General features: G+C 35.7%; 1 long non-coding RNA gene and 1 pseudogene across 2 annotated transcripts in view; one reads left to right on the top strand and one right to left on the bottom strand.

Annotated features, from left to right (window-relative positions):
• The window catches only part of LOC112651607 (uncharacterized), a 41,466-nt gene extending 16,133 nt beyond the window's left edge, over positions 1–25,333 (top strand). For both annotated transcript variants that reach the window (XR_007410357.1, XR_007410356.1), the window contains exons 3-5: positions 1,537–1,844; positions 18,449–18,690; positions 19,804–25,333. This is a non-coding gene — a long non-coding RNA (uncharacterized LOC112651607). The remainder of the gene's footprint in view (positions 1–1,536; positions 1,845–18,448; positions 18,691–19,803) is intronic.
• On the bottom strand, positions 16,585–17,625 carry LOC112651606 (non-histone chromosomal protein HMG-14-like; annotated as a pseudogene).
• Positions 25,334–26,518: the final 1,185 nt, after the last annotated feature.

The raw sequence follows: 26,518 nt of genomic DNA, 5'->3' as shown, positions 1-26,518 counted from the left end.
GAGTCAGATGCTCTACTGACTGGGCCAGCCAGGTACCCCCATGTCTAATTATTTCAATAGAGACTCAGGTTTGAGTAAATGGGAAAAAGTGTGCTTCCCAAGCAGGTCACTTGAATTTAAGGGAACTAATGAAGGTAATCATAGTGGCATTCTACTACATAATCTCACAATTGCAGGCCTAGTGGATGAAGCATACACATTTCTAAATCTTAGTCTAATATATTTAAATCTGTAGTGTTTCAGCAGTGTTAGCACCCATTACACAACATGACTCATTTTATTAGGCATAATCAGACAAACCATGAAGCTAACAGCCAAAGCCATAAATAAGATTTAGCTATAATACGTGCATCCATCTCTATAACCCAAAGAGTAATCTTTATATATGTGCAGCTTAGTCAGGTGTTTTGTTTTGCTTTATTGTTTTGGTAGAACATCTTAACCCAAACATTTTTTAAAAAATATTTTGTTTATTTATTAGAGAGAGAGAGAGAGAGAGAGAGAATGAACAGGATGAGGGCAGAGGGATAAGCACTCCCCACTGAGTGGGAAGCCCAACCTGGGGCTTGATCCCAGGACCCTGAGATCATGACCTGAGTCAAAGTCAGCCACTTAACTGACTGAACCACCCAGGTGCCCTTTTAACACAAACATTTTTTTTTTTATCAAGGCCTTTAAGTTTTAAAATAACAGCTTTTGAACATTGTGATCTGTATAATAGGAAAATTTCTATATTCATTCCTGAATTGTTACATTTGCTTGCAGGAAAGACAATCTAATTGTATAACAGATGCCAATTTTGAGGGGATATAAGTTGTTAGGTGATGGCAATTTTTGGATGATGCTATATATTCAATTTAAATAAATTTATCTACTCTTACTATTTTATGAACAGTAAACAATGTTTATTTCTCATAAATGAGAAATAAGAAATTGAGATGTGCATTAGTCTAAGATTTATTGTTTGCAGTCTATTTTTTACAGCATTTACCCAAATCCTAATATTTATAATGTTTGTTTATAGGAATGATTTTTGTATATATTACACATTATAATGACAACAGTTTCTTTTCATTATTAGCATTTTTTTGTTATTTATGATTCTGAGTGTAACTTTATTTTGAAAAACAAAGAGTTAAATAAAATTTTACTTGTAAAACATATCCTACAATTGTAAAAAGGAAAGAAAGATGGCCTCTAACAATGATGTTAATATAAAGGAAGAAAAACCCCATATTTTACATGTTTAAACCCAAGTCAAGTGTTTTGTGCATATTTTCAAGAGGGATAGCAAAACCCATTTCCTTCTTACCATTTCTACTGCTATCTTACCATTACACTGCTGGTCACCATTATCTCTGGGCTTTTACCTAGATCTTCTCCCTCCTTCTAGTAAGGTGAAGGGTGCTCTTCTAGGTACTGAGTGTCATCTTAGCAAGACTAGTGTGATTTTTACAGTTATAAGCACAGGATGGAGTCCAGATATTTAGATTTTTAACAAGCTCCCTGGCTGATATTTCTGTATTTGTTCCACAGACCCTACTCTGACAGATATTTTTCTAGAGTGATGATTCTTCAACTTGCTAATCATGAGTCTCATTGGTGATGATAGTTAATCAAATCAGATCCTTGATGTTACCCTTGACCTACTGCAGACAAAGGTCTAGGAGATGATCCTGGGAATCTTCATGTTTACTTGGATCCCCAGAAGATCCTAACAATCAATGACACTTGGGAAACCTTGCCCCGGAGGCTGTGTGCAAACAGTAGATCCTGTAGACTGGGGCAGAGAAGCTCAGCTGAAACCTCTCCAGTACCGGAAGGCTCACTTACCACTCTCAGAGGTAAGTTGCACCTGGGGCCGGGAAGCTGCACAACCAAGGCTAGCCCAGCAGCCTCAAAGTAGGAACAGCTGATAAGCCATATGGTGGAGCCCCTGCAATACATAAAAATCCCTCCTGGATGCCCAGCCCTCCAGAAGAATAACCACAGGACCCAAGTGCCAGAGCCAATTGTCAAAGAAGAAACCGAAGGCCCTGGAAAGCAGAACACCTAACCCTGCTTAACCCAGGAAGCCAGAAGGAGCACAGGTATGCTCTCTCTGGTCTGAGAAAACCAAACTTATCTGGTGGTTACTAGTCCAGATTTTGAAACAACCCAAAGGAAAAAGGTAGAGTTCCACAGGGTGTTTTCTATCTGGGGGAGGTGGTGGAAGGAATAAAGAATAATAATTACGATGTGATGGGCATCTTACTTATGATATCTCTTTTAACCCTCACAGAAAATCTTCAAGGTAATAATAGGGTGGCTAAAGTGCAAAAATGTTATTTTTCCCATACTGACTCTTCAGTTCAAGCTATACTCTATATATCTGTTGTCTTTCTTATAATGAGTGCTCAAGACAAAGCCCTAGCTATAATGCTGGTTAGCTTGGTTTTACCCCAGAATAAAGGTTTTTAATGTTTACATTGATTGAGTTTTTAAATCAGCCCTTTTGGAGACTTATTTTATATGCCTTATTAATATGGTACCAGACAACTATTTCTGGGAAACCCTGTATTGAGAGTGAATCTTGCCCAGAAGGTATAAATATTCCTTGTTGAAGTAACCAATGGCCTTTTCTTGACTATGTCACATTTTCTCTAGAATCTCATTTTATAATCCAGTTTCAGCTTGTGTTCTGTAATTATCCATCCACTAATAATATTGTCTGTATGATAAACTTAGAAATATGAAATTAACATCTAATTTTTAGTTTGATAGAGATTTTATGTATAAGTAGTAGTGGAATAAAAAATTCCAAACTGAATATTGCCTGTAGTAAAATATTGGAATACAAAAGAAAAAAAAAAGAAAGGAATACAAAAGAGATCCTCTGTGTGCAGAGGGATAAAAAATATGATCATTTTTATTTCACTTACTGGAAACTATGAAATCAGTAAAACCTTGGGAAATTGAGTTTTCTCTAAAAATGATTTCACAAGAATTTTTCCAGGCCACTGACAATGTGTGAGGTGAATCTGCACATCTATTTTGCATTTATGACCCAAATTGTTTCTTCTAATTCAGACTGTAATAGTGGGGACTCTATATGGAAGATTCATGTGATTGTAATGTGAGGCTAAAATAAATTATAAAAGGTTATCTATTCTTATTCCTTCTTCTCACTTTGGTTGGACCATTCAAGGTGGATGGAGTTTAAAGGCTATTAAAGAAAGTTCACAGTCTTTTACTAACTCCATCAACCTCTCACCTTGCTGTTTGCTCTCTTCTAAATTTATATTAGCTCTCTATTGCAGGAAGCTCATAGGTGAGTGAGAGCAGCAAGAAAACTTGAAAAAATATCCTATGAGGAGAGTGGAAGGAATTTTAGCTAACTGGGAGAAGCATAAGTGGTTTCGGAGAGATATGAAACAAAAGAAGAGTAGACATCTGTCTTGTCAGAGTTACATATGATGATGGATAAAAATTGCAGGAAGGTGAATTTCAGGAGTATACTAAGAATAACTTTATAGCAATCATTTTGAGTGTTTACCATAACTTCAGGTGTTAATGTAGAAGGACGATGTATGTGAACCTCAGGGAATTTGAATAGCTATACAAATTGAATCAGAGCTAGTACTCAAAACCAAGTCTATGTCAAGGCCAATGAGTATGGCATTGTACCCACCTTATGATGCTCAGAATTTTAATCAACCACCACCCCTACATCTCTGCATAGGAGAAAACTGAGTCTCAGATTGAGAAGGGAACTTACCTAAATTTACATGTAAAACAGTTTGTAATAGTATACAGCTCATATAAATGCAAAGTTATTGATATGACTCTGTTTGCCAAAGTGGGCTGAATTATAGATGGAAAATTCAGAGGTCACTTTATCACACGTAAAGCTCCCTTCTATAGCTTGCTTGACAAATGGTTATTCAGCTAGAGCTTAAAAATTCAACCTAGGGAATATTCCCTTCCATGTTTGGTGGTAAGCATTATCATGTGGAACCAGAAAACTTTCCCTCTTTCTGGTCCAACTGCTACTCCAGAGCAATATTGAATAAATTTGCCTCTTTTGAAAGGTTGTATCTCCATATTCTGAAGATGTCTCAATTAGTAGAGTGACCTCACTATGCTTTAATTGCTTGGGTTTTTGTTGTTGCTGCTGATGTTTTTGTTTGTTCAGTTTATAGTTGGAAAGGTTACGATTCAAGTAATTATTAGAATAGGAGTACAAATCTTGGGAAGCTTTATTAGTTTGTGAACTTTTCCTATGCAAAATAGAAATGAAACATTAGAAAGAAAGTGGATTAGGAGAAATTCAACTTCATAAATAGTGATGTGGGAGGTGAACAGTGCTGCCTTTTTACCACCAGAGGTCTTCAAAGGACCTATAATGGCTGCATCTCCACAGAGGAGTGTTCTGTAGCCTTATGGCTTACCACTTCTCCTAGATAAAATTCAGGCAAAGAAAACCTAATGAAAAAAAAAAACCAAACCTTCAAATGCAGAATAGTTAAAATATATATAATTTTATATTTAGTATTGATTCATTGTTTAATCATTTTAGTTTGTTAGGGAGCTTCTGATGCTAATTGCAAGGATTAAAAACTTCTTATCAATATTACATAAAAGAAAAATTCACTATCATTTACATTGTTGACATATATTTATGCATATGTTATGCATATATTATAAATATGTAAAAATTCTGATTTTTGCCTTTAAATTTTAAGGTTAAGAGACAATGTATGTTAATTCCTTGGCTTATTCAAAATCATTGGAAAGCAAAACCAAGCAAAAGTTTTGCATCAATTTAGAAAAAAACAACTTGCCTACATAATTTGAGTAACAATTGTCTAATTTCATAGGTCCTTGTATTTTTTCATGTGACTTATTTAATTGAATATTACTGAAAGCCTATTATATGCCTGTAGTTTTACTAAAAGATAGCATACATAAAAATTGCAATCACACATGATCACTGTTCTCAAGGAATTTATGATTTACTGCAAGAAAGAAGGCAAAGAATTATAATCAACTTTATAAATGCTACATTTGAAAGATGATTAATAGTAAGGGCTAGGAGGCCCCAGAAGTGGTAACTAAGAAAGAATCAGAGAAGATTCACCTAAGAGCAGACATGTGAACTAGGTGTGGAGGACAGAAAGGCAGGTATAGTGAAAGGTGCAGAGAGGAGGGCAATGTTTTATGAAAGAGAAGGAATGTGAAGGGAGCAAAGAAAAGCCCTGAGCCAGAAGGGGATACAGCCTATCAGGAATGATCACAAGTGGATGGGGGAATTTGCCTGGACCGCTAACATAAGCTAAGAGTTTTGCTTGCTATACATGAAATGAAATCAGTAAATACAGCCTTGATTATTTTATATTGAGGTGAGGAAAAAGGTAAGGTTGAAATATTCTTGTTATCAGTTGTTTTAATACTTAACCATATGAAAATAGAGTTTCCCTAACTGGTGTCCAAACCACATTAAAAAAAAAACCAAACAAACCATGCAATGATCTGAAAAACAATTAAAAATGGGAGTGGATTATAAAAATAAAAATCTCATATTTTCTCGCAAACTTCTTGTCCCCTCTCTTTCCTTCTTTATTGTTTTTGTTGTTGTTTTGTTTGTTTCCCCTTTCCTCTTGCAGTAGCTTGGCACATTGAATTTTTTTTTTTTAAACTAGTGAGAAGGGACAGTAGAGAATGAGGCATGTCTTAGTTGGAGGAAGAGGAACACTGAATAATATGGGTGTATTCAATGAAATGTTTGTGTGTTTGGTGCTTTTGTAAGGCAGGAAACAAGGGAGTATTACAAAACTATTAAAAATGGGAAAAAAAAAACCAATACAATGATACACTTAATTATATTTTATGGCCCTTACAGTACTGCCCAAAGGGAGTTAACACAAGTCAACCATTATGTTCATAGACATTTGCCAGTGTTCCAGTAACACGGCTGCTCTTGTCTTCCATCTTGATAGCATCCGTGTGTTAGAGAAAGAAAAAGTAAGATTCTGGATTTTGAGCTTTGGTTTCCCGTTCTCTGCAGGATGGAGTCTGAGTCTCCATTTAAATTTGTATGGGAAATGAAACAGACTGGAAACTTCTAACTGGTCTCCTTCCCTCCCATCTGATTTTCTTCCTCCTGATTGGACTGCTCTCTGAGTCCATGGTCTAACTCATGTGCAGGGTCTGGGAGACCACTCGTGATCAATCTTCATCCACCACCCCAGCCTTCTCTTTCCTGGCTCAGTCATACCAAACTTCTCCCATTTTCCATGACTTGGCATTTTAGGGAAACCTCAGGCCTTAGCACAAGCTGTTCCCTCAGTCTGAGGTTACATCCCCTTCCTCCGTGCTGGTTTGTGTCTGTCTATACAACAAGACAATTGGCACACTTGAAATTACAATATAACAAAAATACTCATTTCTTTGACAGCCATTATATCTTTGGACCTCTGACTCTCGACTAAGCTGTGAATGCAAGGCCTTTCTGTTTCTATGCAGGACCCAGGACAGTGCCCAGAAATAGTTGGCATTGAATAGATTTGTGTTGGCTCAGTGAATGGAGGAAGAGCTTCAGGGGAAGAAATATCTATTGAAATAATTATAAGTGTCAGGACTATTTAGGTCTTTTTTTCATACTAAAGGAGGACAGGTTAACTTCAGATTAAGGTGTTTTAATATAAATAATTCATGCAATATTAGTTTATTATTATCCTGAATGTTTTATATTTTGTTTCATATTTAAATCTAAAAAAATAGATTTCTCATTCCTCAAACGTTGTCCATGAAATGGTGTTTGGAACAAATTTGTACTAGATTTACTTAAGACAATTGCTTTTATCTTCGTCTTCTCACTTAAAGCTCTTTTCTTCAAAGGGAAATACCTTTCTCCTTACTAAAAGTATTACTGAATTAAGCACCATTGAAGGGAGGGTAATGGCTATCTCCAGCAGGCTCTTGAGTCTTGTTAACACTTGAGATGAAAAGCAGAAGAAGGTTATCTGTTTCTTCGGATATGCTTCAAGCCATGAAAACACAGATTCAGACTGAGCATGTTTGATCTCTTGGCACCTCTTTTCAGAGGAAGCCAATTCTGTCCACTTTGTTCCTTGAGGTACAGCAGTGGGTGATTACGTGGACTAAACATGCAACAGAGGAGTCAAAGCACAGCTCTGTGATGGTTACTTTCACTACTAGGACCTTGAAATAGACTTGTGTTCTTTTTAGTATTACTCTACCTGTTAACCAGTATTTTTTGAAGAATCTCATTAGTTGACTCTGCACTGGGGTTGTTGATGTTGAACGTTGGCAACCTTTTTCTCTACTAAAAAGGAAGTTGGTGTAGTATCCACCTCCTCTAGTTCTTCCTTCACACCTAACCTGACATTTATTAAGAATACATTTTAAAATCTTGAAGTACTTATACTTGGTCAGGGTTTTCTATTCACAAGAAAAAAATATATAAAAGAGCGCTGTAAGAAAATGAGTCAGTACTGCATTGAGTTTCATTGTTATTGAAGAAAACCTTTACATTTGAATTTCTTTCCTATGGCACGATTTATTTTTAAGGAATCCTTAGATCTTGTATGACTTATTTCTAAGGGATTTTTAGATCTACAGAATGATTTTTAATTACCTACATCTGGGATCAGCAAGCTACTACTGGCACCACCAAATCAAGCCTGTCATCTGACTTTGTCAATACATTTTATTAGAATAGAGCCACTCCCATTTATCTGTGGTCGCTTTTGTACTGCAACAGAATTGGATGGTAGCAGCAGAAACTGTGTAGCCTACAAAATCTAATATATTTTTTTTTTTTCTGGGTCCGGAAAAACTTCGCCAATCCCTGATTTTAAGTGATGCTACTTAGCGCAATTTTATTGGCTTATATAATGTTATTATTTATCATTTATTCTTAGATAATGCCGAAACAGGTTATATGTTACATATTAAACCTTTTACAACATACATTTAAAAAGGAAATGGAGGGCAGCTCGGGTGGCTCAGTGGTTTAGCACTGCCTTCAGCCCAGGGCCTGATCCTGGAGACCTGGGATCAAGTCCCACGTCAGGCTCCCTGCATGGAGCCTGCTTCTCCCTCTGCCTGTGTCTCTGCTTCTCTTTCTCAGTCTGTGTCCCTCATGAATAACTAAATAAAATCTTTAAAATAATAAAAAATAAAAAGGAAATGGAAATTTTAATTGTGCATTAAAGACAAAAAGGTAAAATATATAGGAATCTTTTATAGGATAAAGGGAACATTGACAAAAGATGAAATAAAATAATGAGCAGAACGAATAAAAATATTTTTTATAAGTAACTATCAATATGTTGAATAACTTGTTTTTAAATTTTCTTATCATGCCATTGTTTACTATCAATTTCTCGGAAAAAAACATTTTAAGCAGAACAGAGTTAATACTACCTGCAAAAATTCATGTACTTCATCTATTTTAAGACAGAGAAATTCTACCAAGGTCAATTAAGATAATTTTCCCCTTCTTAAGTTATAACATTGTTATTTGTGTCATTTGTACTGCAGTTCCCAGTAATTAAAACAGCAGGTTACAGATGGATTATTTCGGCATGGGCACACTCATTGTCTTGCCCTCCAGTTAGATGGACATTGTCTTACGTAGGCACTGCCCATTGTCCCCAGGCAAGACTCTCTTAGATTGTCCTTGGAGGAGGAAATTAGCCTAAATAAATTTTTTATTTGTCTCATAAGTCTTTGAAAGAAACTATATTAGTGACTGCCAGCTAAGTTGCTCCAAACAGGAAAAACAATTCAATAATCTTATGCTTTTGATATCAACCTGACATAAAGTAAAAAAGAAAGAGGTTCTGTTATTTAAGAGAAGATTTCAAAAGAGTTTCTTTGAAGTGCATATTTACTTGTAAAGTAAGCTTTTTTTTTTTTTAGGTTGACTGAAAGAAATCACATTCCCTTGAAAATTCTCTAGTTAATGTACTCCATAGCAAGACCTGCCTAAAATGTGGCAGTTAGGAAATATTTAAAGAGGAAAGAAAGGATGAGAAAGTTTCAAAACAACATGCTCATTTGTTTTTGGAATGGAAAGGCATGTTTTTGGCAGAGTACCAAATGCCTACTTATCTACTTATTTAGGTCTATGCAGAATTTGTAGGAAGATGTTAACACATATATATTGCATGTATCCCTTAGATAATCCAATGTGTTTACTCCATTCTATAATCAGAAAACTGTTTTCCCCCCAAGCAACTGAATACTCTGTTAAGATGTTTTGGTGTGTGATGGAATATCGTAAGTTAAGTCTTGTGATTCCTATCTAAAATGTGTGGTTTCAATCATATATCAGCATGTTGGAGTTTTATAAGTGCTTAGCACTGTTCTGAATTCCTTTAGAAGTTCCCTGTGTTGAGAACTTCAGAAGATTTAATCAGCTGCCTTGGTTTTAATACAAATCTCTTTTTTAATTTATGGTTTTCCTCTTGGATAGCAGAAGCTGTTTTATGACTACCTGTTTTTCTTGCCGCTTGTCCTCTGCACTATCAGTATCCTACCTATCATTTCAGATCAAGTTCAAGCCCCATCACATTGATGAAGACTGTATTGATCATACAGCCTGACAGGTATCTTCTATCTCTGCTCTCTCATAACATTTATTACCAATTCCACTCAGAGGCTTTCTATCCTACTGTCTTGTATTGCCCTTCCCTTTAGTAAAGGTCTTATATATCCTATTGCATGATAAGCTGTCAGGCAAAGTGATTGACTCTTAAACTTTAGTGTTCCTTACATGGTCTCTTGCATATCCTGCTTACTCAAAAATGACTGAAAAGACATTTTCTTTCTTTTGTCTTCCTTTCTTTCCTTCTAAAGATTTTATTTATTTACTTGAGAGAAAGAGTGAGAGAGAGTATGAGCAGGGGGAGGAGCAGAGGGCAAAGCAGACTCCCTGCTGGGTGGGGAGCCCCCCCCCCCCCAGTTGGGCTCATTCCTGGGACTCCAGGATCATGACCTGAGCTGAAAGTAGACACTTAATCAACTGACCCACGCAAGTGCCTCTAAAAGACATTGTCATACAAGATATGATATTTTTGGATAGTTACCTTTTTAAGATTAAGATTATACCCGTGTTTCTCTATAATGACAGTTGTGGTAATTAGGAGGTGACTAAATTGTTATCACTTATGGAACTAGAAAAAGAAATCTCTTCCAAATCATGATTGATTGCTCATGAATTAAATACTCCACAAAAGATAGTTTTATACAATATCAAACCTATGAGTAATTCTGTCTTTGTCTATCATTTTTATGGCACTGTGATAGAGCCTTATTAGCCTAAACTCTGGTATGTAACTTTTTTTTTTTTTTTAGAGCGATGTTGGAATATATTTCTCCTTTGAAGGAAACACTCAACTGTGAGAGAAATCCTGTTTGCAGCTAGAAAAGATGAGGAAGTATTCAGATCAATATATATTTATCTCTCACAAGCAGAAGTTTAAAATCAATGTAGTAATAAATACTAGAAGTTGTATAATGTTTTGAATAAAAAATGGGAGGGCAATAGGAAAATATTTTTAGCCTATCTCTAAACTTATCAGTGTTTTTAAGTTTCAAATTTTAAAATTATTTTTGAAGAACCTAAATTAGGCCTCATCTAAAGAAGACAGTAATTACTGATTTAAGATGAAGCCTAATACAGCATGATAGAAAGCATGTTAGTCTTTATGCTTTATTGTATGAAGCATATGAATCATTATGAATTAGAATTTATTCATCATTATGGATCATTATGAATTAGTATTTAGCAAGTACCCACCCCTTTGCCGGAGGTGCTAATGGATTACACAGACTGTCCCTTGTATTCCTCACTTACAACTCAATGGAGTGGGTTCTGCATTGATATCCCATTGTTACATATCAAAGAACTGCAGTGTAGAAAGATGGTGTAATATTTGTCCAAGATCATACAACTAAGAAGTCATGGAGCCAGGAGACAATGGTAGTGTATCTATTTTTTTCATCCCATGTTGCCTTTCATAAGAACTTGTTACCAACTTTTAGCACTCTTGTTTATCAAAATCCCCCAGAGAGTTTATCCCTTAATCCCTCTTTCTCTGTTTTTTTGGTTGTTTGTTTGTTTGTTTTTATGAAAAGGAAATGTAAGAATAAGAATATACTTCAAATTACCTTCAAAGAACTTTCTACATGTAGCCTTCGGAAAAAAGCAGGATTTGCCATTTAACAGAAATTGTAACTTTTTAAGATGTATGGCATTTCCAACTCACGTTCAGTGTGTTCTCCATTTGACCTCTGAGTCCTTGCCTGTTGTATTTTCATTTACCTTGCCTTTTTTTCATTTTTAGAAAAACAATATCCCTTTAATGGATTTTCTTTTAGGGTTGAAACTCAGTTCAATAGTAATCGGCCTCTTGGAGCTGCAAGAGACCTTCAGGCAAAATTTTACTTCAAACCAGCATTTTACTGATGGGTAAAAAACTGACATTCAGTGAAGTGACATGATTTATCTAGACTATGGGAGGGACCCATGTCTCCTAATTCTCAACTCAGTGGAATTCTGTGGTACAATGGATCTTAATGAGACATTCAGAGATCAAGCAATTGTGAAGCTGATTGACGATTTCTTGGAGGGGAGGATTTAGTGACCAGGTTGACTTGGAGCTGTCATTACTAATTAATTGTTTGAAATGATATTTTTAATATGAAGGTCATGAAAAATTAAAAGATAGCATGGGATGTATGAGAGTAGATATTACTATACTTTAATACAGGCTTTTCTAGCCTCCTTTCCTGTCACTGTTCTGTGGTTCATTCTACAACTCGGTGTATACTTCAGGCCTCTGTGATTTAGCCCCTCATGCTTCTTTTTCTGGAATTCCCTTCCATATCTTGTCTTGAAATTTTCTGTTTATTCTCCCTTTCAAAGGTCTTAACCACATCCATGCATTCCCTTGACCTTGGCAGAACTAATCCCCTACTTTCTGTGCTCTTATAGAAATCACTACCTATGTTAGTACTTTATTTATTTATTTATTTATTTATTTATTTATTTATTTATTTATTTATGGTTTTATTTATTTATTCATGAGAGACACAGAGAGGCAGCAACATAGGCAGAGGGAGAAGCAGGTTCCCTGCAGAGAGCCTGACACAGGACTTGATCCCAGGATCCTGTGGTCATAATCTGAGCCAAAAGGCAGATGCTCAACCACTGAGTCACCCAGGTATCCCTTATATTATTGCCATTATTTCTTATCTTTCTTCCTTTAGACTGGAAGCTCCTTGAACGCAAGATTCTGTCCTAATCACCCTAGTGTTCCACATAACAGCGTGATGCTTGACACACAGTGGGGGATGCAAACACATTCCTCTTGAATGACTTCTTTGCAAATCATGATCATTCAAAGACAATGCCCCACCCAAAAAAATAAAGTCTAAAAATTAGGGCTATAAATGAGATCATATGATCTGATTGTTATCACAAGATTTGCTCTCCTTACTAGTTATCTGGTCACCAAGTTTGAATCTAATGCTTTATTTTCAGTGGTCTGGGTTTTGTGTTCTTTTTTAGTAATTGGGGACCTATAAATCTCTATCATAATTTCTTGCCTGATTACCATTGTAGCTAGCAACATTTATTTAGCTGTCTGTTGACGCTAGAATAAGCCTCTGATTGCTCCTTCTAACTTGACATAAGAAATTAAGTCAATGACAAGTATAAGTTATAGGCCTTTGTATCATTTCAATTTTGGTAGACCCAAGGTTTAATATAGTACTACACACCTAGATAGAATATATCTATTACAAAAATATAACTGCTTATCTTTATAAAATGAATTCGTAGGCAAATGCTTTCTATAAAGCTGTGTTTTTGTCTTCACTACTGTTAAAGATGAAAAAGACAAACTTCAGCTGCAGAATATTAATTCAGTAGGTAATATTTGTTCATCAACATAAATGTGTTCATCAATATACCCCCAAACCTTAGGCATGGTAAATAAGACACTGGATTCCTAGAACTGGTGTCTTCTGGTTCACAGGTAGAGTTATATAATATACAGCTGTTGGTGACTCATCACAGATACTGGCTAGCGAGTTTATTCTCTACTTGTTGGAAAAGCAAAAATGCAATGATGTGTGTGTGTGTGTGTGTGTGTGATCTGAGTAAACAAATTTTGAACACATGTAATGCTGATTTGTCAGTTTCCAATTCATTAATGGGGAGCTTTTGTTTTCCCAATAACTAAAATCTGAAACACCTGGAACTATGTTTATACTGGGCTTGATCAACCTTATTTATATAAGAAATTATAGTTGTATAATTTGTGACTGAAACCATGCTTAGCTGGTATAAATTAGCTACTTCCTTAGAGATTCCCAAATTGTGCAGGAGAGAGGTGTTGAAGTGACCCAGAATCTAGGGGTCTTTAAATGGAATTTCTAATAGATCTGCTATTTTTCTCTGTCATATCAGCAAAGTAATCTACCATTTCAACAGCCTTGGTGGAGATCAAATTGTTATGGAGTAGATTTAGATTTGATTTCACTCTCTTTATCTTCATCCTACTTCACTGACCAAGGCCCAAATTGTTATGTATTTGTGCATTTTCATATAACTGAGTTAGAGTTATCCTACCCTAAATGTTTTGATTAATATACTACATGTGATATTTCTTCCTTCCTTTCTTTTTTTTTTTAATGATGAAGTATTTCTCTGACAAATTATCACTTGTATTCAGGGTAAATGCAAATGATATAGCTAATTAAACACTACTACAAAATGCACCAACTTCATTTCCAGTTTATTTGGTGTATTACTACATTTCTTTGGTAGAAATTCCACCTGCTGTTTTGAGAAAACAAGTTTCATGAATACTTCCAAAACAAATTCCTGCTTATAATGGAAAATGTGTTTCAAAATGTCCCCAGCTTACCAGGTTATTGTACACAGGTCTTTCAGTTCTTTCTTTCTAGCTCCTTCTATTGACTGTGAAGCTTTTTTTTTTTTTCATATAAAACATGAGATGTTACATTGCTTTTACTGAAACATCATGGAAATCAAGGAAATAAAGTGTCATAGAACAGGTTCTCCAGTGGACAGACCCTGAGATTCTGAGATTTACATGCTGGATGCTTATTGGGGATTACTCTTAGGAATAACTAGGAAATGTTATTGGAGCAATATTGAGCAGATTAACAAGGTGAGATATGAAGCAGTTGCAACTGTGGCTTCAGACAATCCTAGAGAAAGCCCTCCATCTGGAAATGGTCCTTCAGAGTTTTTATGTTTTGAGGCTAAAAGCCAGGATTTCATCTCCTGTAACTACCAGTCTTTGAATGCAGGCCACCCTTGGGGAGGGGGTTGACCATGGGCCATCTTTGGCTGAGGCTAATTACTGGAGAGAGATAATCCAAGAGCTGTTGACCACCAACATTTCCAGAAATGGAAGAAATGAGTGTTTAAGTCCTGAGGAGGATTTCAGAGCAGCGCAGCACAGTATCCACTATAATGAGATGCCTAACTTTTGATAAGACATTTGTAATGCCAGTTGTGAATGATGATTTACTTGTGTGTTATACATACAGGAGCATTAAAACCATTCAAGTAAACTATAGCTTGTAAATAGTGGATAACCATGCTATAGAATAATTTGGATGTTATCTTTATCTTTAGATAACTCTAGAAATGCCCCCCTTTAATTTCCCACTGAGACCCTAGGGAAGTTACAATCAAGATTATCATTAGCTTTAATGAGAATAATTTGTATAGAATCCCATGAGTTAGACAAAGACTAAAAACATCTCCACATGGGAAGCTTTGAACATTTCCTTTGTTTATTTCATCCTTTAAATGAATACTAAGTTGTTTTGTTTTCAGAACTTTTATCAAAACGGCATTGAAGATTTTTCATATTTTTATTTTATTCCTAATAGATTATTAATGATGTTGGTACCATATATTAGCTTTTAAAAATATTTCTATCAATCTGGTTTTAAAATTTATAAATAATAAAGAATTGCATTGATATAGTAAAAAAAATGATAGCGCTAAAACCTAATTGATCTATTTTAAAGATATGTTTAGATTGAAGAGGGCTATAGTAGTTGAATGATATACATTTTGATGTTTATTGACATAATTACTGCCATGGCAAAAATAAATCCAGATGTGTGGTGGGCATACAAAAGGGGCAAAGTGGCATTATTCATAATCAAACACATAAAATTTACTTGTTCAATGAACAGGTCAACTTTCATTTAACACCACGGGATCAACTGGTATTTGGAATGAGTGTTAGTGACAGATGGCATAGTTACGTAGTCCTATTACAGTCAATTAACAAGTAATTGACAGATGTACTCATGGTGCTGAGCAATTATTTGAATAAAAATGTTTAGAATTGTTTCTTAAACATCAAAGTTTACCAGATGTGATTATAGTAAATTCTTTACATAAATTGAACTAAACAAATTAGCATATTCGTGAATTCAGAATGCCAGTATTGTTTTCACTGTATAATTAACTCATCCTCATGGTTTGCTTAGCGAAACAATCTATCTGATTTTGGTGTATAATAAATGATGACAATAACAAAATGAAGATCTATAATGCAAACATCAATTTTGTATATAGTAGGAGACCCAGCTAAATAAGACGCTAAGAAAAGGATAGTAAACTAAAAACCTTAGAATAAAATGTAGGAATAAATACAAATATATTAGTAATCAGAATAAATAAGTTAATTATCTTATTAGAAGACCAAGACTATCAGATTTGATTTAAAAATAAATAGTTGTGTGTTATTGGCAAATGATAATGCCTTACAAAAGAAAGTTTGGAAACTAAGACATAGTAAAAATAATTCTATATAAATACTTACTAAAAAAGCAAGGAATAGATCTATGTATCAGATATACATAGAATTAATTCTGCTTCTTTGCTTCCAATGTGGATAACTTTTATTTATTTCTTTTTTTTTTTTTTTTTTTTTTTTTGCCTAATTACTCTGGTTAGGGCTTCAAATATTATGTTGATTCTTGAAGAGTGGGTATCCTTGTATTGTTCCTTATCTTAAAGGAAAAGGTTGTAGTTTTTCACCACTGAGTATAGTATTAACTGTGGGCTTGTCATACACAGCCCTTATTATGTTGAGTTACATTCCTTCTATACTTAATTTGTTGAGAGCTTTTATTATGAAAGGATACTGAATTTTATAAAATGCCTTTCCCGTTTAAGGAGATGATCATATGATTTTTATCCTTTATTATGTGAATGTGGTGTATTGTATGCTTGCTGACTTGTAAATGTTGAACCACCCTTGTATCTCAGGGATAAGCCCCATTTGATCATTGTAGATGATCCTTTTAATATGTAGTTGAATTGAGTTTGCTGATAATTTGTTGGGAATTTTTGCATCTATGTTCATCATGGATATTGACCTGTATTTTCCATTGTTTGTTTAACATCACCAAGTTCAGAAGTCATTGTGGTATTTGTTGAACATCAATTACATTCCAGGCATTATGATAATTTCTTTCTTTTCTTTCATAATTGAGTTTTTATTGGTTGTTCTGAGGATCAATACGGACATTTCAATTTGTATACAATTCTTAATATATGTACAGAAAATCTTTAAAAAATCATGTAGTTGTGACTATTTTCTAAAAGTTATGCCAGTGACCTTCCAGCTTAAAATGTGGATGCAAGTTTTCCTTAACAGTCTATCAAATACCAGTATATCCAGAGGTTGATACACTGTTACATTGTTAAGCCCCATTAATTCTCAATTTAATATCATACACATTACATACTCAAATTTTCAATTTTGCACAGCACATTAACAAAGTTTTTGGAAAACTGGAATACCACAACCAAGAGGTTACAGAGTGCACAATATTTCGACAGGGAGAACCAAAATCAAGGAGTGTGTTTCTTTAGGAAACAATTTACCAAAAACAACACAGAAATAGAAGCAATTTAAAATGTATGAGACCTATTAAATGCACAATTGAGTTCAAACTGCCATTTTAGTATGCCTAATATTATAGGATAGAAAAACTACCCCATCTGTGGAATGTCAAGCTGACACCCAAGGCAATCAAAGCCTCCCATATTCAGTATCCAGCTCTTTTCTAGTTGTACCAGAAAACCCACAACCTGCAAAAGATGTCGCCTCTTAAGAACCAAAAGCATTTACACTTATAAAAATGGGTTGAGGTAGGATTCCCTCCTTCTTAAAAATGTTTCTAGAGCTACTAAAAAACTTGCATATACACAATAGTTGATAAAAATATTCCTTGGGATTGTACAAGAAGGGGGACAACTACTTTCTCTCCTGCTGCATCAGAAGCTGGACTCACCTCATTTTTAGTTTCTCCATTTCTGCAGTAAGTGTTGCTTCGTTTTGTGGTTAGCGACATCAGCCTGTCTTCTCTTTGTTCCCCTCTGCTGTATGTTTGCACTTTTTTGTCTAAAGATTTATCCTGTCCTGTTGCCTTTTCTGGCTTCATTTCCAGTTTCACAAGAACAGGTTTGGCCCACAACCTTGCATATTTCCTCTTGGGCTCCTCCTTTGCCACCTCCTGGATAGAGCTAAACTTCCTCTAGGGCATTGTGGCGGTGGCACCCTGAGGGCCCAACGCCTTCTCAAAGCTGGGCTGCCTGGCTAATGCTTCTGCTTCCATCACCTGAGCTTCTGTAACCCACTGGAGAATTTCTGAGGATAGCAAAAATGTATCAGTTTTTGTTTCAAAGAGCTGGATCTACCCAGTGATGCAGACATATAAATTGAACAAACCAACCAATCAACCAACCGAACCGACAAGCAAAATGCCTATAGGGTGAAAGAGAAAGAGAACTAAGAAAGGAATTTGAAAATGAGGAGAATTTTGGGGATCTTTGTAAGGAGCAGTATGAGGTATGTTGCAAGAGGGGGTGAATAGTGTTAATACTTTCAAGCAAGGGGGCAAGTGGTTGTAGGAGGGAAGGGAAATTTCCACATTCCAGTTATATAAAGATAGCTCAACATTAGGAAAGGTAATTTATTTCATGGGGAAAAAAAGGAGATAGAACATGATTAGTGCCTGTAAAGGTCTTAAACACCCTTAAGAGAACTTTTCAGAAATGAATGGTAGGGATACCTGGGTGGCTCAGTGGTTGCGTGTCTGCCTTTTGCTCAGGCCATGATCCCAGGGTCTCTGCAGGGAGCCTGCTTCTCCCTCTGCCTATGTCTCTGTTTCTCTCTCTGTGTGTCTTGTGAATAGATAAATAATATATTTAAAAAAAACAAAAGTAAACATATATGGTAAAATGTTAAAAACCTCCACATTTTAAAATGAAGATCATGGCAAGAATTTTAATGGGCACTGTGATAATTTGACATGGTAATGAAACAAAATACTATGTGGAAGAAATAAAGTAAAGTTTTGCTTTCAGGTGATATTGAATACCTAAGAAACAGAACTAAAAATCTATTTGAACTAAAAGGAAAATTTATTAAGATGGCTGGCTACAAAAAAATTCAGGCTTTCCTTTTATACTAGTATAACAGGATGTTAAGTTGGAAGCTTTGACTGAACTCCAAGATACCATGTGCTATGAGTCAGATTAACAAGCTGAAATTTCAAAGAACATGTCTGTGAACCTACTGGATGAGTCATACACAAGGATCTAAAATGGTAAGTTTGCTGGAGATTGAGCAGGATTTGATGAGAACTAGTTTGGAAAATTCTTTGGTGTAGTCACATCTCCCACCCAAGGGGGGGGGGTGTGTGGATAACTGACCCTCTTCCTCAAAAGTAATGAGGCATCTTGGATAGGTTTCTGATCTGTGGAACTTGAGACCAAAAGATTGTGGCTGGTAGTTTTGTGTGACAAGATGATGGAGTTTCTTTAGATAAGCTGTAGTGAAAGCTGGTGTCATCCTCCTTTCCCCTTCCTCTTTCCTGTGGCCAGTTGGCTTTGGAGTCAAGATTCTTTGAATCTTTGAGCTTGAGATGACCTTGGCACTGAAGACGCTAAAAGAAGACTGATAAACATGGAGCCACCATTCTTGCCCTACACAGCCTACAACTCAATTCTATTACATGAGAAAGGAATACAATACTGTATTTAAGCTATTGTTACATGGGGTTTTCTGTTATTAGCAGCTGAAACAAATCCTCTCATTTGGTCTTTCTCTTATTTAATCATCACAACTTGAGAGGTTTAGCAATGAAGAATAATAAATTTACAGCTAATAAAGGGAAGAGAAGTTGTAAAAAAAACATTGAAGTAGTCGTGGAGAAATATTAATAAAATAAATTTCAGAGGGGCACCTGGGTGGCTCAGTTGGTTAAGCCTCTTGATTTCAGCTCAGGTCATGATCTCAGAGTCTTGGGATTGGGTCCCACCTTGGGCCCTGGGCTCTGCACTAGGCATGAAGACTGCTTAAGATTTTCTATCCTTCTTCCTCTGCCCTTCCCCCAGCTTACACATAGGCATACTTGCTAGCACATTTGCTCTAAATAAATAAATAAATAAATAAATAAATAAATAATAAATTTCAGAGAGGGAAAGGACATAGAAATTGTGTATCAAGATTGAAATATTTCAAGTATTTACTGATAATCTTTAGCCATAATTCTTTTATTATCTAATAGACCTCATTCAGACTTTTTGCCCTTAGAGAATCATTCCCCTAATGAAATAGGAACCAGACAGCAGATATCTAGCATACTCAACTTTTAAATTCAAAAGCCTCAAAATGCAAATTTCAGATATGAAAATGTCATTTCTTTTTCTTCTCACAGGAAGTGATCCAAGTCAGAGAAGAGAAGAGTGAAAGAGATGAGTGTCTGAGGAGCGGTTGGCTTCCCTGGGTAGGCTGCTTGACAGATAGGGGGTTTGTGGACAATAGAACTCTTCTGATAATTTCGTGGCCCTGGACCTGATGGAACTCGTGCCCTGTTTCCTATCTGCAACCCTGAGGGTCCCCTAGGTCTGTGAGAATCAGAGGTTAGAAGATGGATGGTTGTTTGGCATATCAAAGACCAAGATGACTTGGGCAGCTCTACTGGAATTCCTGTGCCTTCAAAGTTCCATGGAGGAATTGAATAATTTCCCCATGCCTACCCAGAAGGCCAAGTGAAAAAAGAGAGAGAGCTGCTGTTGGATACTGAAGGGGCCTAAAAGTTATGAAAAGAGGCTACCACATGGGACAGTTGTGTGAAATAACTTTGGAAGAAACTACAGTTTAGGACCAGAAAGAACTGTACATTTTAGTTCTGATCAAGTAGGCAAAAGCCATCAGCCAGTGACCAGACAACCCCCTCATAATTAAGTAAATTCATTTTTTTTTTGTACACAGAACGTGCACTTGAAATGAAAATTAAGAATTAGTAAATATTTTATATTTAACTCTTGGGTTAGTGGCCTGAGGGATTCATATCAGCATGTATGAAAGAACTAATAAAGACTGAAGATAAAAACATAAAGGACAATTAACAGAACAAATCTCAGAGAAAGGCTGGGAGAGATTACGGTATTTTGGGAAGGGGTGCATAGCCTTGACTAGAAGGGGGATACTTTTTTTTTCAAGAATAAGGTCAAAATTAGAGTTTTTCAAATTGAGATTTCAGATCATATAAACTTTACCATTTCAATAAAGAAGAAAAATTCTACAGGTTGTAAAAGAAGTGGCTGGTTTGGGGAAGTTACTTTTTACTCTATGAGTTTGCCAAATTCCCTGCAAATGGTACCAGGTAGGTGGTACTTAGGACCATGTGAATAGGAGTGAAAATTAAGGCTTGCACTATATTTCATTTCAAATATAATAATATTTAATAAGCACACAGTATACCAGAGAACAAACAATAGCCATTTCACTTCCTGCTTAAGTTTCAATAACTTGCATTTGATGCTTTTGTTTGTTTCTAAGAGTCAGTGTAATCCAATTGTTTCCCTTCTCCTCAGGATCTCCCAAATATAAATTCTTTTCCTTTTTCTTCCATTGCTTAGAGTTTAGTTGCTTCCTTTTGTCTGTCTCAAGGCATTTGTTCAAATGTAGTCCAAGAAAAAACAAACTGTGGCATGATCTTTTTATCTAAAGCAGAATTAATCAACTAAATACACTGTTTGCTAAATATTTTTTTCCTTAGATTGAGGAAAACTTTTCCTTTAAGTAAATATACTATCTCCCAATTTTGAGCTGATAGGAGATTTTTGAAATAAAAAAATGGATTTTTTTTTACATAGCCATTTTATTTAACTTTTGTAAAACTGAATTGAGATCCCAAATTCAGTGTAAAGATTCAAACATGTCTGGATGGTTACTGGGACAGGATGTAGAAGTCTAACAGCATCCCAAGAAGGCTGTAAAATCCTTGTCCAACACTGAGACCCCCAATTGCATTGTGCCTGGCTCATAGAATTTTCTCCATAGATATTTGTTGAATCAATAGGTTAATGGCAGGATGGATGAGTGTATGGATAAAAGAGAAAGCACTTATTGCGAATGATAGACAGGAGTAGAAATGACTATGAAATCCATTTCTGGAGTAGCAGAAGGTGGAGCATTCTAGTGAGCAAAAGATCTGTCCCTGATATTTGTTTCCCATCCCAAGTGGCTGCACTGAATTCATGTCCAAATCCAGAAGATATCAGGGAGCTGTGAATGATGACTGTAAGAGTGGTTTCATTAAACTTCAGTGAAACTTGAACACAAGCAGCAGTGCTGAAAACACTATCAATCAAAACTTCTTCCCCACATTACAACAAAGCACAGTGAAATTTTGAGAGTCCTGCAGCAGTAGGTTTATTCTTGACCACTTGTAATGCATCTTCTGGGAGTCACAGCAGTGTAATTGAGGGACATTTGACATGTGGTGATGGCCTGCACTGACAAGTGTTGGAGGTAATAGCCAATATCATTTGAGTTTTTCTGTTAATGTGACTTAATTACAGAGCCACGATCAGGATCCTGAACTGAAAGTACATGCTTCTTTGACTTCTACACCCTAGGTATCTTTCTTGCTCCACCCTAGTCCTGGATTTGTTTAATTAATAGCCATTAGTTCATTATAACTAGAGAATCCTAGATAAAAAGAAATACTTCAGCATCTTTCATATCCATTGATGAAGTCTCTCAACAAGCAAATATGCAAAAAGGCAAAGCTACCAATACTGACCCTAGGTAATTGCTTTTAGTGGAAAATGACTTGGTATATATAAAGTCTACATCCTTACACATATTAAATATTGCAATTTTTACCCAACTTCCTTACACATTGATTGGGGTCCTCCCTAGGAGTAACTAGACAGATAGATAATTAGGGTATAATCATTGCCCTTGGGAGCCTAACATTGATTTATTATAGCAGGATTTTTCCCCCTGAGCAATGGTAATAAATATAAGATGACTAGTCTCCATTCTTTTAGTTCATTTTATGTCTAAGCAGGAAATTTTTAAAATTTGAAAACCTTTCAATTGGCGTATGATGTATACCACACTGACAGGCAAACTGGTGTGCTTGGAGCACCACTCAGAAAAGCTGTTTTCTTTCTATAGAGAATGATGTCAAATAGGTAGGACCAATTCTGGTGAATGTAGGCTGGTGTGGGACCTAATTTTAAAAATAGAAATGTCCTGACTAATTTGTTATGTTGGCAACAGATCTAAGGACTACAGACAAATACTTACGAAGATTTGAGAAAATGAAGACAAGCAAAGACAGATTTGTCTTCACCATCGTAGTTAAAATAAATCCTTCATTCAGTTAGTACTGCAAAGAAATTTCATTTAGATTTTAACTTTTTGATATATAATTCACAAAGGGAATTTGTCTCACTTTAAAAATAACTCTTCAGATATCAAACAATAGAATAAATGTTTTTTACACTAGGAAAATATTTGAGATTTTTCTGACAATGCCCACTGTTCTAGTAAAAAGAGTAAGCAAGAGAGAGAGAAAGAGAAGCAAAAAACAAAGCAAAACAAATACTTTGTCCTCTAGAGTTTTCCTAACAAAAGCCTTGCATTTGTCTCTGTGGAAACAGTGTACTGGGCAGTTTTGCCAACCATATGTTGTCAGAATGTAACCTTTTTTTTCTGAAGGTTATATGCTTCTATTTATTTCATTAGTCTCTAATGAGGACAAGTTCCATACCAAAAGTTTAAAATTGTTGGTGAATTGACCAATCTATTATAAGAAAATTACCCATAGTATTCTCAATGATCTGACCTGCAATGGTAGACCTGAGTGTTAAGGAACAGAGATACTTTGCCACGTTGTGGACGTATGCAGTCCCCATAGGGTGCAATGAGGAAGGGCATTTTCATAGCTTGAGCAAGTTCAAGATGACTTCCAAAGGAGGTGAAGATCCAGCCACCGAAGGAGAAAGAAAAGAAAGAAAGAGTAAGAGGATAAGAGAATTAACAAAGGGGAAAGGCAGGAAGGGATGAGGGAAAGGAAGAGCAAAGTGAATTTTTTCATTCAATATTTCAGCCCAGATTTGAGTTAACATAGTATGCTAGAGCTGGCTAATACTGGTTTTCCAGAGCTATTGTGTGGATCTCTTCCCAACTCTGTGTGCAGTGATCTCATGCAGGTAGCTTCAAATAAGATTACAGTGAAAGTATTTACATGCAAAAATAAGTAAATGTTACAAATCAGGGTATCTTCTCCTCTGGAGAGCTAGTTGTTAAACATTTACCAATTTGCTCCAGTTGACCTGAAAAGCCTCAGGGACCAGTGTGGTAAAAGAAAAGCAATGTAACAAAATAGAAACAACTCATGAGCCAGGATGGAGGCATCAAGGGGGAGGGAAAGAGAGAGACTGGGTGATTGAGATAATAATTTAATCACCTGGGTGATCATGCCTACTGGAAAACACACCATAGAGTTGAGCCCAGTTACTTAGATGATTGGGAAGAGCACGAGCTGTTTTCTCCGGTGTGACATCACTAGTGTATGACCCAGGAAGACACTAGAAAGAAAGGAGGTAAACTTCCTTGGGGTTTCCTGGATTGGCAGGAGCAGTCCATTTTTTATGGTATTGAATATGATTTGGAGGTAAAACCTAATTAAAATGTGATTTACACTGGGAACAAAATGAGGTAGATATAGGCACTTTTTATGAAGAATTGAGGAAGATTAGGAGCTTTTAAATCTTTTGATTAAAATCTATTAGCAACGTTGCTCAGTATAGCCATCTCTCTGAAGTTCCTAGAATGTGCCAGGTACTGGCTTAATTACTTTATATATATATTATCTGATTTGATATTTGTGGCAATCACATCAGGTAAATTGTCATTTTACAAATAAACTAACTAAAATTTAGAGGTGTGAAATCATTTGCTTAGGTTCTGGTCCAGACTTTAAGTTCTCATCTTTTTTAGTGTGATTTGTTGAGCCATTCCAGGAGTTGCAAAATCTATTTGAAACGCAAAATTCTGGATAAAATTCAGTAACAAAGGAGTAATTTTCAAGTAAGAGAAGGATCCAGTGTGCTTGATATTTTTGTTTTTATAATTGTGGTCTCTATTGGTCTCTCTTTTACAGTACCCTTTACAGAGAACATATACTTCTTATAAACATGTTACACACAAATTATTTTATTAATATAAAAACACAAAAAGGCCCAATTAACTATATAGTGCCTATATCTGGAAACTTCAATAGAATACTTTTTATTTTTTTAAAGTAAAATTTTTAAAGGGTAATCCACATGTAATGGGCCTTTGTCATAAGTGAAGCATATACACAGTGCATATACTACTGTACAAATTGCCTAGATAAAGAGACTATTTTCAATAACCTAGAACTCCCTTTCACTTCCCCCTCGGTCACTGCCCCCCATACAAAATGCAGCTATTACTATCCTGACTTCTATCACCAGGGGTTAGTTTTGCTTAGTTTTGAAATTATAGAAACGGAGTTATAAAGCATGAAAATTGTTTTTGGCTTTTTGTTTGTTGATTATTATATTTGTGAGGTCCGCTCATGTTATTGTGTGTAGTTGTAGATCATTTTCATTGCTGCAAGATCATTTGCTTATTTATTCGATGACTCATGGAAATTTGAATTGAGAAATATTATTAAAGCACTTTTCCTGCCTTTGTATTTCCAGCTTATGCTAAGCCTTTTCAACTCAGGCAAAGGTCTGGGGAATTGGGAGGATTTCTTAAAAGAATTCACCAGCAAGCACACTAATATGAGTTAATCTCTTTGTTCAATGTTAGCTTTATATAAGTTGTCTTATTTACTGCATTTCTAAAAATTTAAACATTCCTGAAGCACTCGAGTTATAAGACTTCTTTGCTAGCTCTTCCACTCAGAGACCTCAAAGGCCTTTGTAAATTCATAACTGTGATCCAATGTTTTCCACACAGAACCAAAGGAACATACAGGTCTCTAGTAATCCCACCAGCAACATTGAGGCTAACACAGACTAACAGTGCAAACTATCTAACAAAAACTCTAGTTCTAAGAAAGCTTAGGGACAGTGTTCCACTTTGTTTACATGTGTAGCCATTATCACAAAGTCAGTGCTCTGTAAAGTCTGGTGACCTAACTTGAATATGGAGATTTCCACAAAGGAAAACAGAGACTATTATATAGAATGCATTAATTCAGTTAATGGCTTTATTTTATTTTATTTTATTTTAAATATTTTGTTTATTTATGTGAGAGAGAGCATGAGCAGGGAGAGGGAAAGGGGCAGAGAGAGAGGCAGAAGCAGGCTCCCCGCTTAGCAGGGCGCCTAAGGCAGTGCTTGACACCACACCCTGAGATCATGACCTCAGCCAAGGTAGATGCTTAACTGATGGAGCCACCCAGGCCCCCCTCAGTTAATGGCATTAAAATACTTCCAGTCCTGAAGAAATGAAGTATTTCCAGCTTACAAATGTCTCTTTGCATATTGGTCTGAAACCAGTAGTTCTTAATTTCTTTCTCAAAGAGAATTTGAGAATATAGTGAAGCCCCAGAATAATTCTTGATAAACTAATTTTTTCCACGGGATTTTGGTGAACCCACACAGAATTCTGTGAGGTTTCTGGGGACACCATGTTAAGAAACTATTTTCTTAATGTTTTTGACATTAAGTATTTCTTGTGGGACCATATGCCAGATATTGTGCTGTTTGTTACTCTGTAGCATGCATTCCCAATGGAGGCAAGATCACCTCCAATGGGGTAAATATTTGATCTTGGGAGGTAAAAAAATCTTTTGCAGATAATCCACAGATATCCATATAGTAAATTAGCTGTAATATATCTGTGGTATTAAAATGTCATGAGGAAGAGGTAATTTGGAAAAGAAAAAAATGTCTAAAATATCCCCTTGAAGGATGACAGGATCCCATTGGAAATGAGAAGAGCTGAGGGAGAAATTTGGGCAAGAGTGGTTTGACTTGAAGCCTTCAAGTGAAGTATACATGTAACTCATCCCAGTTCCACGAAACATCTCCTTTTAAGCATCTCTGAATGTATGTTATTGAGTCAAAATTATGGTGGTAAGAATACTT

The sequence above is a fragment of the Canis lupus genome, chromosome 4 (genome assembly GCF_003254725.2).
Source record: "Canis lupus dingo isolate Sandy chromosome 4, ASM325472v2, whole genome shotgun sequence".
In the NCBI taxonomy this organism is placed as follows: domain Eukaryota; kingdom Metazoa; phylum Chordata; class Mammalia; order Carnivora; family Canidae; genus Canis; species Canis lupus.
The sequence above is the reverse complement of the archived record's forward strand: the minus strand, read 5'-3'. Positions and strand labels throughout refer to the sequence as shown.